Here is a 16,307-nt window from a genome sequence, read left to right as displayed (position 1 = left end):
CAATGCTAAATGGCTGGGAGTCCTCAATCATCATGCTAACCAGGTCTTCATCTATTTGAGATTGTTCTCCTGAGGAAAGACAATAAAGACAAAGCACAAATATAAATATCACACACATAACTTATAACAGTTATATAATATTGTTATATCATTTAGTAACATTACTGCATGCTATATTATCATGGCATTTGATGGCTCACCTGGTCTTGCTCTACAATCGGTGTTCCCCTTATTCTCATGCAAAGCTGTAGTGCCTAAGCATGGATGAGGTGTTGTTGTTATATCCCAGCTCCCTGGCACATAGCAAACACTTCACATTGTACAAAAGTAAAGACAGCTTAACATAAATTGTATTGCACCATCAGTATTATGAAAATACATCTTCTGTAGAAATTTACATACCTTGTTGGGAGGAATAAGATCAAAATGTTCACACACAGGGGAGGACATCCTCCTCTTCTTAGCTGGCTCCCTTCTCTCCTGACTTTCTCTCCTCACTCTCATAAACCTCCAAACTGTCTCACTAACCGCAACTCTCCATCAAACACCCACATTTTGAATGAAGTCTGAGGGGTTTATATCGCTGTCATATCTCGCGGCAAAGTTCGAACCACTTCATGAACCAGTCACGTGGTACAGCCGGGCAGCGAGGCTTCGGACGTCATCATTTTCAGCTCCTCCCATAAACGAAGCAAGCCTCGATACGCGCATCGCGGAAACGCTCCCTCAATTACTTGACACAAGCTTCGAAGCCTCGACATCACTACTGGTCATGTCCATGTTGCTTACGTGTATACGTTTCATAGTTCTTTGTTGTTCAAGTACAGAGTCCTGTTTGTAGTTGTCCCCGTCATATGTATCATTGTCACCCTGTCTTCGCTTTCCCTGCTGTCTGAGTTAAGTGTCAGTTCTTAGTTTTCCCAGTTCAGCTTCTAGTTTAGTTTTGCCTCTGTGCTTTCTGTTGTTTGCCACGTTAATCAGCCCAAATAAAGGCTCGCTTTTCGTTTCAAGTTCAGTACTGTCTCCTCGTCTATGTCTGCACCTGGCACCTCACACTCCCACACACGACCCGCCTGCCGCAGACCGTGACAGGCAAAACATCAGCTGAACTGTAAGCCCAGTAGTGATGGGTCGTTCGCGAACGAAATGGCTCTTAGAGCCGACTCTTTGACGTGAACGACGCGAGTCGGCTCCTTATCGCGAGCCGTCACGTGGGTTTTTTTTTTTTTCCCCCTTCTCTCACCCTCTCTCTCTCGCACTTTTTTTCCGCTTCACTGTGCACGTGAGCCTTGTGCTTTACGCTGGGCAGAGGGGGGAGGGGCGGTAGTTACACTCAAGTAGCACAGGAATAGAGCCAGAGGGAGAGAGAGCCAGGGACAACAATGTCACATTAGAAAGGTATAGTAATCATCCACAACTATTTTCAGTAGTGGAAGATAAAGGATTCAGAAAGTTTATTCATGCAGGTCCATATGACAGACAATATGCATGTTCTTCTTGTTTTCATATTATAATTTATATTTAATTGTGTTGTGGTTTGCAGTGTTTTGTGTTGTTTTCACTTTAAATTTGTAAAAGGAAAAAGCTGAAAATTTAAATAGTTAAAAGTTGAAATGTGAATAGTTGATTTTTGTATTATATGATTTATTTATTACATTTTATGTGGAGTGAATAAATAAAAGTATATTTACGGTGGCCCCTAGAGACAAAGCACATACAAACTTCAAATCACATACTAACTCTGAAGCATGTACAAACTCCAAAACACGTAAAAACTCAAAAACACGTACAAACTCAAAAACACGTACAAACTCCGAAGCACGTAAAAACTCAGAAGCACATTAAAGCTCAGAAGCACATAAAAACTCAAAACACGTATAAAAGACAACAGAAGTGCTCCAGGATGCTGGGCGCAGTGTTGAGCTTTTGTTATCTTGTGGCTACACAAGCCAGCAAGTACCAACGACCCGATTTGGTGTGTGGTAGTAACAGGTAAATGAACTTTTTTTTAAATTATTTGAATATATATGAGTGCCTGTGTATAAATACACAAACAATACACACATGCTTTCAATTGTGTAATTTAAGTGATCTAGTAGCTCTGCTTTGGAAGTTCAGTTCATGCTAGAAATGTGTTTTGGAGTTTGTACGTGTTTTGTCTCTAGGGGCCACCGCATATATTTATATATAAACATATAAATAAAACCACTTTTTTTAACGTTAGTAATTCCTTTTGTGCATAATTTTACATTATTGTTAATAATTAATTAATTAAAGCAACAAAACAACCTGAAGAGCCGGTTCGGAGCCGAAAGAGCCGGCTCTTTTTAGTGAGCCGAACCGAAAGAGCCGGATCTCTAAAAAGAGCCGGAAATCCCATCACTAAAGCCCAGACTGACCGCACTTCCTGCACTCACTACAAGAAAATTCCCAAAAAAAGAAAAACTCAACACGTGGATTTTTGAATGCCTAGAACTGCACAAGATTAATTGGACCCTAAGCTGGACTGAAAGACAGCACAGAGGCACTATGGCAGCACAGGAACAAATTCTAAGTTTAAGTTCCATAGAGACTGACTGGGGTCTACCACACCAGGCAAGACTCCAGGTGCAAGCTGTGCAAAGATGCCCCATGAGACAATCCAGTACATAACAGCAGGGTGCAGATGTTAGCAGGCAGGGCATATATGGAACGACATAATCAAGTGGCTGGCAGGAACTCTATAGGAACATCTGTGCCAAGTATCACTTTGAAATCCCGAGGTCAAAATGGGATATGCTCCCCAGCAACGTTCCTTCTAATTTTTCATGTGTCTGAACAAACACACAAACTCCCTTAGTGGTCTCTTGGACCATTGTGAGCAACAGCAGACGTGTGCACTTTGGTCACGCCAGCATCGAATCCATCCAAGTTACATGGTTTATTAAAATAATCAAATTACAGCATTTAGACTACCTTTAATTAACTGCTTTAGCCCACTTACAATTAAAATAAAATAAAAAATCTTGTTCATGACCTGTGTAGTATGTTAACACTATTGGAAGTAAAAATAACTTGAACTCCAATTTTGAAAACACAACTTTCTTTCTTTCTCTGACTTGTATTATGAGTATGAGTCAGTGGTCTGGGAGAGAGTCCTGTAACTCTCTGTCTGCAAAATATAGTATGTAATGACCATTGTTGGGCAGTTAATTATATAGTTACTTCCTCAAAAAAGTAACTGAGTTTTGCAAACAATGAAGTTTTTTTGCAGCTGTTTACCTAAAAATGCAGCCAAGGCGTTTTAAAAAAAAAACAACAAAAAAACATTTCAAACTATTGACAGAACAATCAGCTGTTTTGCATTAAATTTGATGCCATACAAATTATTTCTGCCACTCCAAAAAATTATTTCTGTCCACTATGAGATAAAGGAGAACATCACAAGCCTGATACCTGCAGGCCTAACAACGAGATGTATCACTCCTGTAACACCTCTAACATTCAGTAGTCGCCTCATTGTTCTGACACACAACAAAACTATAGACTACACTACACACTAACTACACAAGATTTGCGCTAAACGTGGCAAATCTCTCACATCTCAAAACACCGCCATCACTCCTAAAACTTCCCCCTTTCCTAAACAACTAAATGCCATGTTACCATATCATTTTTTGATTGGTCGACATGGTACATTTTTCCACCAATAGGAAAGGGTGGGGTTTTTTTTGGTTTTGTTTTTGCTCACAGGTGGAGAGTGCTTTCAAGCGTTTTCCTTATAAAACGCCATTTTTACTGTTTCTTCCTGCTGTAAATATAAACAACGGTAGTATTCAGGAAGAAAACCAAACATTGCATATATTTTTATCATAACTCTGGTTTTACGTGGCCTATCAACACAATTTAAAAACTGGTATAAAGTCCACACTTTTTACATCAATTGTTCTGTCTGTCCTGCTCACATCTCCAATGGTTGTACACCTTGTCATTAAGTGGCTTCACTCCACATCAGCCACGCCGCTTTGCTAGCTAAAACACCGGTGTCGGCACATAAGGACACTGGTCGTGTCCAAATTCATGGGCTGCATCCTCCTGAGGACCCGGCCTTCGCGGTCTACGTGGGCCGGGTCCTCAGAAGGTCGGGTAGGCCGGAAGTAAACGGCCGTGAAATTGGACGGTCTAGCCTTCAGATTAGCGTCGCCGCTGTCTCGGTGGAGTTTAATAAACTCAGCCGTCTGCTCCTTGCTATCTAAAATATAACAGGACACTGGCGTAAATTCTCGACTGTCTCATACTTATGTTTAATCAGGTTTCTGTTTGACGTTTAGTCAGCTGTGTAAAAACCAAGGAGGAGGGGGATTAATAAAGTTTTATTTTATCTAATCTAATCTAATAACTTTAATCTCAGCCAAACCGATTTACTCACGAACAAACAAAACACTGAAAAAAGCCCAACAATAACATTTTTAGGTTGTCTAAGTGACTTATATATTACGTTTAACCCGAGTAGCGAAAGTCCGCGATGATCTGAAAATGATGTGCCGGGAGTTGTGCCGTTCTTGGCCGCATCAGTAACCCTCGAGCTCCCGGCTAGCTGTCGAGCTGGTGGGTAGCAGACGTCTCCGAAAACGTCGAAGCACTTTGGCAAATATGCGATGTCTTGATAAACCGAGCAGATATTTGATGTTTACACAGCTACTTTCTCGCCTGAAAATATGTTAAACGTTTATTTTGTGACTCAGAAAGATTAGTAAGAGTAATTTTAAAACTTAGTAGCGGCCGCCATTGCTGGAAACTGGAGTTTGGCTGGGCCGCGCTATGAATTCTGGGATATGGTGGGCCACGAAGGACACACCCGACCCATCCTTCAAATTCGGGGAAAAGGAGGACGCATTTGTCGGCTGCATTCGGAGCAGTCTATGAATTTGAACAGCCTTCGGCGTGTTGCTGTGACGTAATCGGTCTACAAATGCGGCCTCAGGAGGATGCAGCCCATGAATTTGGACACGACCGCTGTCATAGCCTGTCAACGACGTTGATTAGCTGCGTATATACGAATGTGAATCGCATTATTGGCTGGACTATGGGATAAGGTGACATCGTTCTAATCCCATACGGGAGCAGCCTGTCACTTACTGACTAACACTGCAAGACAGAATTGTTAAAGTATTAATTTTAATTTTAATTCAGACGATGTTTTTTTGTGCGCAACGCAGATTTTCTGTGCGCTGAGACCGTGCCAGCAGGGCGCAATTACGCACGCAGCTTAGAGGGAACATTGCTCCCCAGGGTGGTGGAGAATGACCAAAATAAGGTCCTGTGGGACTTTCTGTTACAGGTGGACAAACTAGTGATGGCTAATCAAGTGGACATAGTATGATAGACAAGCAGAGGAAGGAGAGGGGCCTGAGAAGATGTGGAGTGGGAAGGCAACAATGGTTACTGTGGTAATTGTAGAACCCTGGGCAGTGACCCCCAAACTGGGTGAGTGGCTCCAGCAGATCCCAAGACAGAATGACATCTGAGATCTCTGTCCAGAAGAGCGCAGCCCTAGGAACAGCAAAGATACTGCGTAGGTCCCTCAAGCTCCCAGTCATCTGGCAGAGGTCCTGACCTTGAAGGATAAAGACCACCCACAGGGCAAGGGGGGTTATTAATTTTATATGACTGGTCACAATACACATCAGAATCAGAAAGGGTTTTATTGCCAAATGTTGAGCAGGTTTACAACATTAGGAAATTGCTGCGGTGCTTCAGTGCAAACATACTGTCATAAATTACGCTTAAATAGACATGAAAATAAAAATAAGAATAAGAATTAAAAGTGCTAAGTAGATAGATATATACACATGTCTTTACCATTCTATTTTTAGTAACAATAACCTATGAATAGGGAAAATGCACTGACTACACATACAGTCTATCATCAAAATAATCAGAATGCAACAAAGTTTAACCTACATTTTTATCTATTTATATAAAATGAGGTTAGTGGCAGAAAATGGATGGCTTGTTTCATTTATTTATTTGGAAACGTTACTGTTTAATCTACATACAATATGATAATGCCATACTGAAAACTTTGATTGCACATATGTATTTTAATTGTTACTTACAGTTACTTACAGTTTCAAGCACTATATGATACCCACTAGGGTGCAGTGTTGACTCAACATTTGAAAAACAAGGGTTTACGTTTGGAAGGGGCTAAGCTTAAAAACATACCTGCACTTTTGGATATACTTTCTACTAAATGTTTGTTGCTCTGTTACAGATTTACGGTTTAACTAATGGAAGTGCTGTGTTTAAATCTGTCGGTGTGCTGTGTTTAGACTGTACACGCACCTGCAATGCCTTTGATCACATTCTCAAGGAAAATGTAGAGGCTAAAAATATTTTTATCTTTTCGATTTTAGGAAGCAGTCCCTGTAGATCTTGAATTTAATTAGACTAGATAGAGTTGGTTTTGGGGAGCATGCTTAACCTTAAAAGCAAGCTATAAAACCTATTCTCTTTGTAAGTTTCTTATCAGGAGAGATTTGGAAGCAGCAGACTGGCAAACAATAGTGCTGTGCTGTCACCTTTAATTATGCTATCATAAGGTCTTTCTTTCAACAGGGATGACCTTAATTTTGTTTAGCCTTCTTAAAATTAGTATTCCATGATATAGACAGTAGAGGACACAGACAGCTCACACAAACATTACTGACAGAAACTCAGTGGCTAGTATTAATTGTAGCCATATGTGCATATCTCAGTCACCCCAACACTTAAGCCAAGAAATTACTGTGAGCTGTGTTGCATTTTGAGGTTTTATTAGTCTAGAACAACATATGAACAACATATCGCAGACAGCTTGTCCAAACCTGCGTAAGCCACTGGCGATGTGTATGGACCTACAGCAGGATAAGCTTCTGTATCATAAGTTATCCTGACATTAACTTTTTTAATAACGCGTTACTGTACTAAATTTACTAATTACATAAATATATTCTTCCTGCTGCAGTCAGCTGAGCAGAGCTCTCTACACCTTTTCAGGAGTGAAGATATGAAAATTACTTTTTTTGCATAAAAGGACATGAGCGTGATGGTATAGTGCAAAATGCACCCAGGACAAAGACAATAATATTATACTGCTAACACAACTTCAACTCTTTGCAAACGTCTACACAGTCAGCATGCTAACAAAAGGTTTGTTAAGAACCCAGAATGATATTAAAGCCAAGTGTATGTTGAGCCCAGTCCACCAGCCAGATCCTGAATTTTACAGCAGTGGCATGTGGGGACATTTACAGAAATGCGAGCAGAAAAAGTTGCAATAAAGACTATGAAATCCTTAATACAGATAGAACTCTAATATTGGAAAATTGTGCAGAAAATATCAAAAGTAAAAATAATTACTCTACCCCCATCAGTGTTAAATGGATTATCCAGCATAAGATAAATAAATTAATCAGATGCAGCTGATTGAATGTATTACATTTAGTCAACCAGTTATTTCTTAGCAAGGTCTGACTGGGCCTATACCTGGTCAATAAGGCAGTTTTATTAGCCGAGACATGGTCAGATCTGCCATGACCTCTCCGTCATTGCTAATGTACTGAAGAAGTTATTAAGAGTTTTTTTTCTCTCTCGCATGTTATCTTCTCTATGCCACACATGTTGGCTAAGGTGTTCAGCAAGAGGAAACTTATTTTACACTCATTTTACAGCAATGCTAATTGTGATTGCACACACAGCATAGACTGTAACTGATCTCAGAGCAGCTAAAGATAGAACTAGTGGCAATTTGCCTGGCATGCTGATTTTCCATCTGTTTGTTGTTAAAGGGTAGAAGTCAAAGGAGTTTGCAAAGAAAAGCGTCTGGACTTCTTTAAGTTACTTGAAGATGTTTCACCTCTCATCCGAGAAGCTTCTTCAGTTCTAAGGTCAAATGGTGGATCAGAGTCTTCTTTAAGTAACTTAAAGAAGTCCAGATGCTTTTCTTTGCAAGCTCCTTTGACTACGATGACCTGGATGACTGAGAACCTTCACAGACATTTTAAAGGGTAGAAGTTTATTCATGATGTGCATGTGCAAACATGTCTTGATAATGGGTGTTGGACACGTCCCTAAAATGGAGACAGCTGCAGTTTCCTATGAATACATTCCACAGAATACTCCGAGGGATGCAGTCGAACTCAGGACCAACCTCAACCTCGTCCCCAGACTCTGATTCCATTTCAGTGGAATTAAAGAGGTCCTTGAAGCTTCCCTTCCACTGCCTGACAATAGCCTCAGATGAAGCGAAGCATCAGCCTACGGCCCAGGGTGTCCTGGTGCCATGGGCACTTATGGACCCCCTTATGATCGAAGGTGGTGTTTGTTATGGACAACTGTGAAAACTGTGGTTTGCACAGAGTCCAGTAACAGAACACTGCTCGGGTTAAGATCAGGCAGGCCATTCCTCCCAACCACTCCCCTCCAGGTCTCACCTTTGTTGCCCACATAAGCATTGAGGTCTCTCACTAGAACGACGGAGTCCCCAGGTGAAGCACCCTCAAGAATCCTATGAGGGACTCCAAGAAGCACAAGTACTCTGAACAGTAATTCGACAGTTCCCCAATCCGAAGGTGCAGGGAAAACACCCTCTTGTCTCTTGTCCACTCTTGAAAAACTCTGATGTACAGGCTGCAAGTTGAAGGGTAACCAAAATACCCACCCCAGCCCGACACCTCTCACCGGGGCAGAGTCCAGCCCCTCGCCAGGTACCTGGTTCCAGAACTCAAACCACACACTGAGGTAAGCCCGAGTATATCTAGTCAGTGCCTCTCAACCTCACACATTAGCTCAGGCTCCTTCCCCACCAGAAAGGTGATGATCCATATCCCAATAGCCAGCCTCGCTAAATGTGGATTGTCTGCCAGGGTCTTCGCCCTTGGCTGCCACCTGCCGCTCATTGCATCCGACCTCTACAATGTGTCCTGTGGGTGGTGGGCCTACAGAAGGTTCTTTAAAGTTACAGTGTACAAAATCTCACTACTAGATGTCAATAGATTGCATATTTCAGTTATCTGAACTCTATTTTCTTTCTCCCTTTCAATTTAAGTGGATAAACCTGGCTGTGGTGCCCACTGTAGGACAAACAACTTTAACTGCTGTTAACCGAACTTTTCTTTTGGCAAGGTTTTTGGTTGCTTTGTTAGCTACTGTTAGTTGGCATTAGTGAAATGGATGTAACATTATTGGACTCTGACACAATGAATAAACTACCATATAATATGGAAATGTAATCAAACTGTTTATTAGCTGACATTAGTGGGCATAATTTTAGCTTATAACCAGCTGTTGGCCAGTCATTGTCAACTGTCCAAAGTCTGGCCTGCTAACAATAAATAACTATGACAACATTGGAAGTAAATAAGCATGTTTATGCATGTTTTTGTGTGTTAGAGCCCTGACTTCAGTCCAGGCAATGAGGCTTGAGGTGAAGAGGATGAAGTTTTTTTCAGATCCTGGTCACGTTTTCTCTTTCTTTCTCATTTTTGCTTCTTGTGAAGGGGACCCCTTCTCAGATAATACTGCTGGGCCTGAAGGTGCAAACATGAATTAAAACTTGTATGGAAACACTTATAAGTTATTTTCTCCTACACCTTTGGAATATTAGGTATGTGGCTGGTTTCTAACTGCAGACATAAAATGCTATTAGACATAAAGGTAATGTTGATCTCAGCAACGGTATTCAAACTGGTATCCACTCATGTATTTTCAATGAATTAAATCGAAGTTTATTAGAATGCATCAGTTTGGTGGAGTACATTATTACTCAATAATCAGTGTATATTTATGAGTACAATATTCAATAAAACAATAAAAAAATGACTGACTGTACCTTTATTTTTTTCTGTTCTACCCTCACTTGTCTAAATGTCAACATCTTTGTGTGGGTGGCAATTCTTAATTTCATTTTGTAGATTATTGCAAGTGGATGTAATATACTCTCACAATTTACCTGAACTCACTGAGTGTGCAGTGAGGTCAGGGCAATGTTAATGCAATGGTTCCTCAGGAAAGGTCAAGGTTCCACTCTAGCAAACATAATTTATTTTGCAGGTTTTGTGGCAGCTAGACTGGAGGTACTACTTTATGGGCAGGTGTTAGGAACATTCTGACGCCACTCTTTCTTGTTTTGTTTTGTTATTAAAGCACAGGCATTAAAGAGTAATTGTGTGAATAAGTCAGGGGAAATGGCCACCTCCCTTTTGTTCTGTTTGTGCTGCTTTGTTTTTTGAGAAATGATATGATTCTGATGGTAGGGTACTGTTGTAAACCACATTATATAAAAAGCTTCAGGCAAAAAGGGTAGTAAGCTCAGTATAATATCTATACCCATTTATATGTCTTAAAAGGTGTAATTTATTTCCATTAAGTATGCGATGAAAGTGTTGTTTTAAAGGTTACTTCTCAACATGTCTTAAACTTAGACCTAGTCAAATGACTTAATTTATTTCTAAGTTAATTTTGAAATTATCTAACCTATGCTAACTAAACTCATAACATCAGCATTGGAGAGATTGAACATCACGCATTGTTCAAAAGGAGTATATGAATATAGCCAACAAAGTTGCAAAGTTTATTGAATACTAATAACTTACCCTTAATATAGGAGCAAAAACACTTAAGACAAATAATTCCAAACACAGCAGCCAGAATGGACACAGGTGACCATGATGTGGAGCACACTGACTGGTAAACAGAGTGAGAGACAAGATTTAATAGAGAGATAGATTTATATACAGGGTTAATTAGGCACAGGTGATAAAAAACAGAACCTGAACACATAACAAAACAAAAAGCAAGTCATTAACAAAATGAAACAAGATTTAACTATAAAGAAAAGTTAAATGGGGGAGACACAGGGAGAGAAGCACAGGACATATACACACAAAGCTCCAACTAGAAACATGAAAAGTAAACCAGAGAAAAATTATAAATATGGCAGATCCAAATATTGAATCCAAGCTTTTAGATAAATTACAGTAATTTTTATGAATACTAAATTAAAATTTATAGTAAAAGATACAATGCTGTCAATTATTTCAATCGAAAAACATCATGTTTCTGTCTGTTTTTCATGGGTGCAGGGTATTACATCCATTTCACTGGTAAAGAGGACAAACAACTGAAGGAAAAGGTGATGGTCAAATAAGACATGAAATGTTGACCACAGTGTTGTTTAGAAATTGGGCCGAGTGCACATAAAAACAATTTTGGCGGAGCATGCAGTCAAAAAAAAGTCACAAACCAAACACTAAGATTGTCAGGGGTAAACAAACGAAAAAAAAAATGTTTAGCTTAATCCTGATTGTCTTTTCAGCCTTGTTTTATGACTGAGCAGCTGATGTGTGGTTAGTCTGAGCTCGTCTGTGTACGCTCTAATAAAGGGGCAGATTGCTGTTGTCCTCTGTGATTTATCCCACTCTTCTGTCCTCCATCTGCACAAGACGAAAGTTAATTAAAAGCATGCCTTGTCACCTCATTCCACCCCGGACAGCAAAAACAAATCATCTCCCACCATTCACATTTTTTATTATTTCTGTATGAGCAAAACAAGAACTGGTGTCAAAAAGGGCAGCATGAAGTGTCAAAAAATCTACTTTTTTTTTAGCTTGGCCTCAGACTTCATTACAAGATGTCAATTAATGACTGTTACCATTTGTTTCCATTTGTCCTCTTACAAATTGTTTTGTGTTGTCAGTTTGTAACATCTTTTTCATTCAAATTTAAATGCCTGGCTTGTCAATAGAACTTCACACAGATTTAAATTGTATATTAAATTGTATATTGTGACATATAATTTAACGTCATTTGTAATCTACATCGTTGCTGAAAGCAGACATCTGCGTCTAAGCCACCATGCTGTTAAAAAGTGTATTGTGGGAAATTGGTGGCGTTTGGATGTTCAGCTTTGGATCACTGATGCAATTCCTCAACCACTTCTGCTGCTGATTCACCACATACGGCAGGGCTGTTTGTCAGAGGAGACAGCACCATTCTCACTGAGGAGGAGCAATATACAATTTTTCTCTGGGGAGCAGAGACTATATGAGCAGGGACTGAGATGGAAGTTCACATCCAGGACGCAGAGTCCTCATAAGTGTTTGTATGTCCTTGCATTATCCTCGCAACTTAGAGACATTCCAATTTAATTGCAGAGAATGATTATTTTTTCCATTCAGTGCTGGACAGCAGCCACCACTGGATTCACTCAGAACGCACATGTCTGATCTCTTTTGCTGGCTTATAGATGTTTCAGAGATTTTATGAAAAAGGGAAGGGTGCTGCTTGTGATTGGCTAAAGAGTATTGTTTTCTATGTCTCAGGTATTGCTCCCTTTGAAGAATTTAATTTCTTGTAGAAGTTTGTATAGTCTAAGTTTAATTAAGGTCAGCATGTTGATGGTAGTCCTGTACAGTGGACTCCTAATAACAACTTTTTCATTTTACAGTCTATATTTTCTGAGATCAACCTGATAGCAGACATTGCTATCTTCTTAATACCTGTTTACACTTCACTTCATTGCTTTTCAATGTTTGTTTAAGTAGAGAAATGTATTTGGAGCACTTAATCATTAGGTTATAACAAGGAACTAGATGGAAGTAGGAATTTAGATTTAGTTTACTGAGGATGTATAGAAAGTACATTCTTAAGAATTCAACAGTAGACCCTGCATTTTATGTACGTAGAATACAGGGCATACTGAAATAGCTCGATCAAACAGCTGCTAACCAAAACATCAAATTAAAAAAAAAGAGGATAAGAACATCAGCTAATTCTCTTTAATAACAGAAGTGATTTGTACTAAAGGCAGGAACTTGTGCAACGCCCTCTAACTTTATTTCCAGTATTTAAAGGAAGTTTTTCTCTGAATCGTGGCAAGTATCTTGAGAAATTGTCCTCTAAGAGGATCATGATAAATTTTCGCAGAGGTTTTTGTAAGACCCTGCAAGAGCACTGCAAAGACTTCCTGTAAAAAAAATTGAAATACTGATTCAAGGAGACAGCAATAAATGTGATATAATATATACTGTAATGCACAAAGGAGAACACTAGAAATCATTTTGGTGAAAAAGCTAAACTCCTTTATTCCATGTTGCACTGAACATCTACTCAACAGTTTTAGCCATGGGGAGAAAGATGAACCACACCTTAAAGAGCATTTCTCCCATGTGATTTTTCTTTTATTGATATGAGGAAATAAAGAAATAAAGATATGTTAGAAGAGGAATTTTGTGTATTTTGTAGATTAACTGTGAAATGTATTATACTAACTCTATCGATTTAAGTTTTACACCAGTATCCTCCAAAACATAATTACTTCCATAGGTCTTAGTCAGTTTAAGTGTCTCTCCAATGAGTCTAGAGAGGGCCATTACTCCCAAATAGTAATGAATAAAGAGCAAATGTCACCTTGAACTGCAGCGGTATCAACAAACGCCTCTGAACAATTCATCAGTGAAAAAGTTTCACCTGTAGTTTACATCGCATGTACAGGTTTGACACGGTAAATGTAATAAAATCAAATGTGGTAATTCATTGATTATGATCACATTTACAAAAAAGGTCACTTTCAAGGAAATTAACAAATATGGTAACAGCATTATCACTGTTTCAATAATATGGCACATAGCAGCTATAATAGTTTGTGTTCATTTTGAAATCAGGAGAAAAGCTTTCTGTTTTGCATAAATTATTGCAGGGTAAAGCATAATGTGTATGACGTGCCATATGGTTAAGAATTAAAGAGCTTTTTTGAGGTAAACATTGTTGTCAGTCCAGCTAATGCAAAGAAAACTGTTGGCTTTCCTAACATTTTGTAAAGTCAGTTTTACAATGTAATGGATAAATGGAGTGGGTTGTACCAGTCTAATTTGATAAAAACGATCTGTGGAGCATTGCTGCTCAGTGGGGTCTGTTGTTCCTCACATGGTCTAACTAAGTAAACAGCAGCATAATCACATTCAGGCCAAAGTCTGTTTACTTTCTTGGGTACTGCTGCTTTGGCAAGAAGCAAAGGGGTTAGGTGACAGGGGTCTCATGAATGAGTGCACCATTGCTAATTTATCGATCCTAATGCTAATATAGTTTACAAGGCCAGTGAAAGGCCCTATAGATTGACAATGGGGGAAAGAAGCCCAGCTTAAATCAATTAGCTAAGAGTACAAATATCATGTAAATCATATCTCGTCTGGCCCTGGGCAACAGGCCTAAAATGGAAGGCACATGCAGCCAGAGAGCAGCACTTACTTACCAGAGTTGTCCCTCAGGTTCAGTTAAGCCACACTTGCTGTTTCAACTATCCTTCAGCTGAACTGTTACTGAAAAGAGGTCAAAAGTTAAATATCTGGTTATGTCAGTCAGGATGCCTTATTTATTCTGTATTACCAAGAGTGTGATGTTAATCCACCAAGCCTTTCTGATCTTTGTGGAACTAAACCAGGAGTTTTCACTTTTATCTGGATAACATGTCATTGTCTAAACCTTCCTCTCTGAATTGCAGAATTGCAGAACCTTCTGAACCAGATAATCTAGCAGCCACGACCACTTTACTCATAGATTTACCAGCAATGAGGAAATGTATTTATGGGTCTCTTTCAGCATCACATTTGATTTGTCACCTCACCATTTCTACTAATTTTCTTTTCTTCAGCTAGATGCAGCACTTTGAGTGCCTTATTTTATGATGACATTACTTTTCCTTTTGTCACATTGTGTGGATGTGGTTTTGGTCACTTTATATTATTTGTTGTTTCTTTATGCTCTCATTTTTTGTCTTTCCTTTTCCATCATCCCCACCAGTTGAGGCAGATGACCATCTTCTAGGACCTGGCTTCTGATCCAGTTTTCTTACTGCTAAAATTGACTTTTGCTCTTCTCACCATCACCAAATGGAGAATTCCTGGGTTTCCAATTATAATCAGATGTTAAAATGTTGAGATGATTATGGTTATGAATCATTAAATTTATCTAACTAAATTTAAATTGATTTATATCTCACTGAGACAAATAACATCTCACCTTAGAGTCGATTGGCCTCAGTCACCCGTTCATTCCATGCTTGGCTGCTGTAACTGAACAGTGGCACATAACACTGCAATGAGCTATTTAGGCAAAACACTGCAGTTACATTTATTTGGAATCCTAAACTAAACAGTTTACTGGCACAGCTGCCAGTACTATTTACCCACTGGGAGCGAGTGCAATGAGACACAAAACTTATAACTAATGATTTGTGGAAAACACAAACACACAGTGACTGATGGCATAAACCCTGTTGCAACCATATTTTTTTTTAAATCTTCCTCGGCATGTACAGTATTTCTGCCAGCTTAACTCTGTATGAATAAAGATATGGAGTTTAGTTTTGCAGACTAAAGTAGTATAACTAAAGAACAGTTCAATCTAAAAAGTTTCTATGTATTCCATCTGCTTGCCTATCCTGTGAGTATGGCAGGAGTCATATCATACAATGAGAAAAGGCGGAGACATATGGTGGCTGTGCTGAGAAGCTGTATGTGGCAGATAACATTTTCCACCAATGATTCTGATCACAGTGGAATCCTGAAGAAGTAGAGGGTCTCAAGGGGAGCAACATACCATCTGGATTCTTGTGAGCTGTGACATCCAATTTACCTCTACCTGTGGCCCAGTCAGTAACCTCTCTGTAGTGCTCACCAGTGCAGAGACAATAGCCTGAGAGATTAGATGGAGTCAAAACGGACAAGACCAACTTTTCAGCATTGTCAGGTTGTGTTTAGGTGCACAGAAGATTTTATAGTAAATAAAGAAACCGCTGTAGCTGACTGTATCTAATGTGTATGGAAAACCACAGGACAGTTAACCTATCAAAAATGTTCATTTAATCTGCTTCCACAAATCAACTACCATATTGTACATGAGGAGAAATAAATTATTTAAATTATTACAAATAATTTAAATGTAATTTTAATATTAAGATGCAATGATAGGCTTAAAATGATCAAACTAAGGATAATGTATCTTTGTGCTAAGCTTGCTGGCTTGTGTCTGTAGCCTTATGACGTCCACAGTATGTCTTTTATCCTGTCTTCCTTCTCTCATCCCAACTTTTCTTGGCAGATGGCCCCGCCCCTCCCTGAGCCTGGTTCTGCTGGAGGTTTCTTCCTGTTAAAAGGGAGTTTTTCCTTCCCACTGTCCCCAAAGTGTTTGCTCATATGATTGTTGGGTTTTTCTCTGTTTGTATTATAGTAAGGTCTACCTTACAATATAAAGCTCCTTGAGGCGACTGTTGTTGTGATTTGGTGGTG

Source organism: Maylandia zebra, linkage group LG1, assembly GCF_041146795.1.
Source record: "Maylandia zebra isolate NMK-2024a linkage group LG1, Mzebra_GT3a, whole genome shotgun sequence".
NCBI classification, from domain to species: domain Eukaryota; kingdom Metazoa; phylum Chordata; class Actinopteri; order Cichliformes; family Cichlidae; genus Maylandia; species Maylandia zebra.
This window is presented reverse-complemented; position numbering follows the sequence as displayed.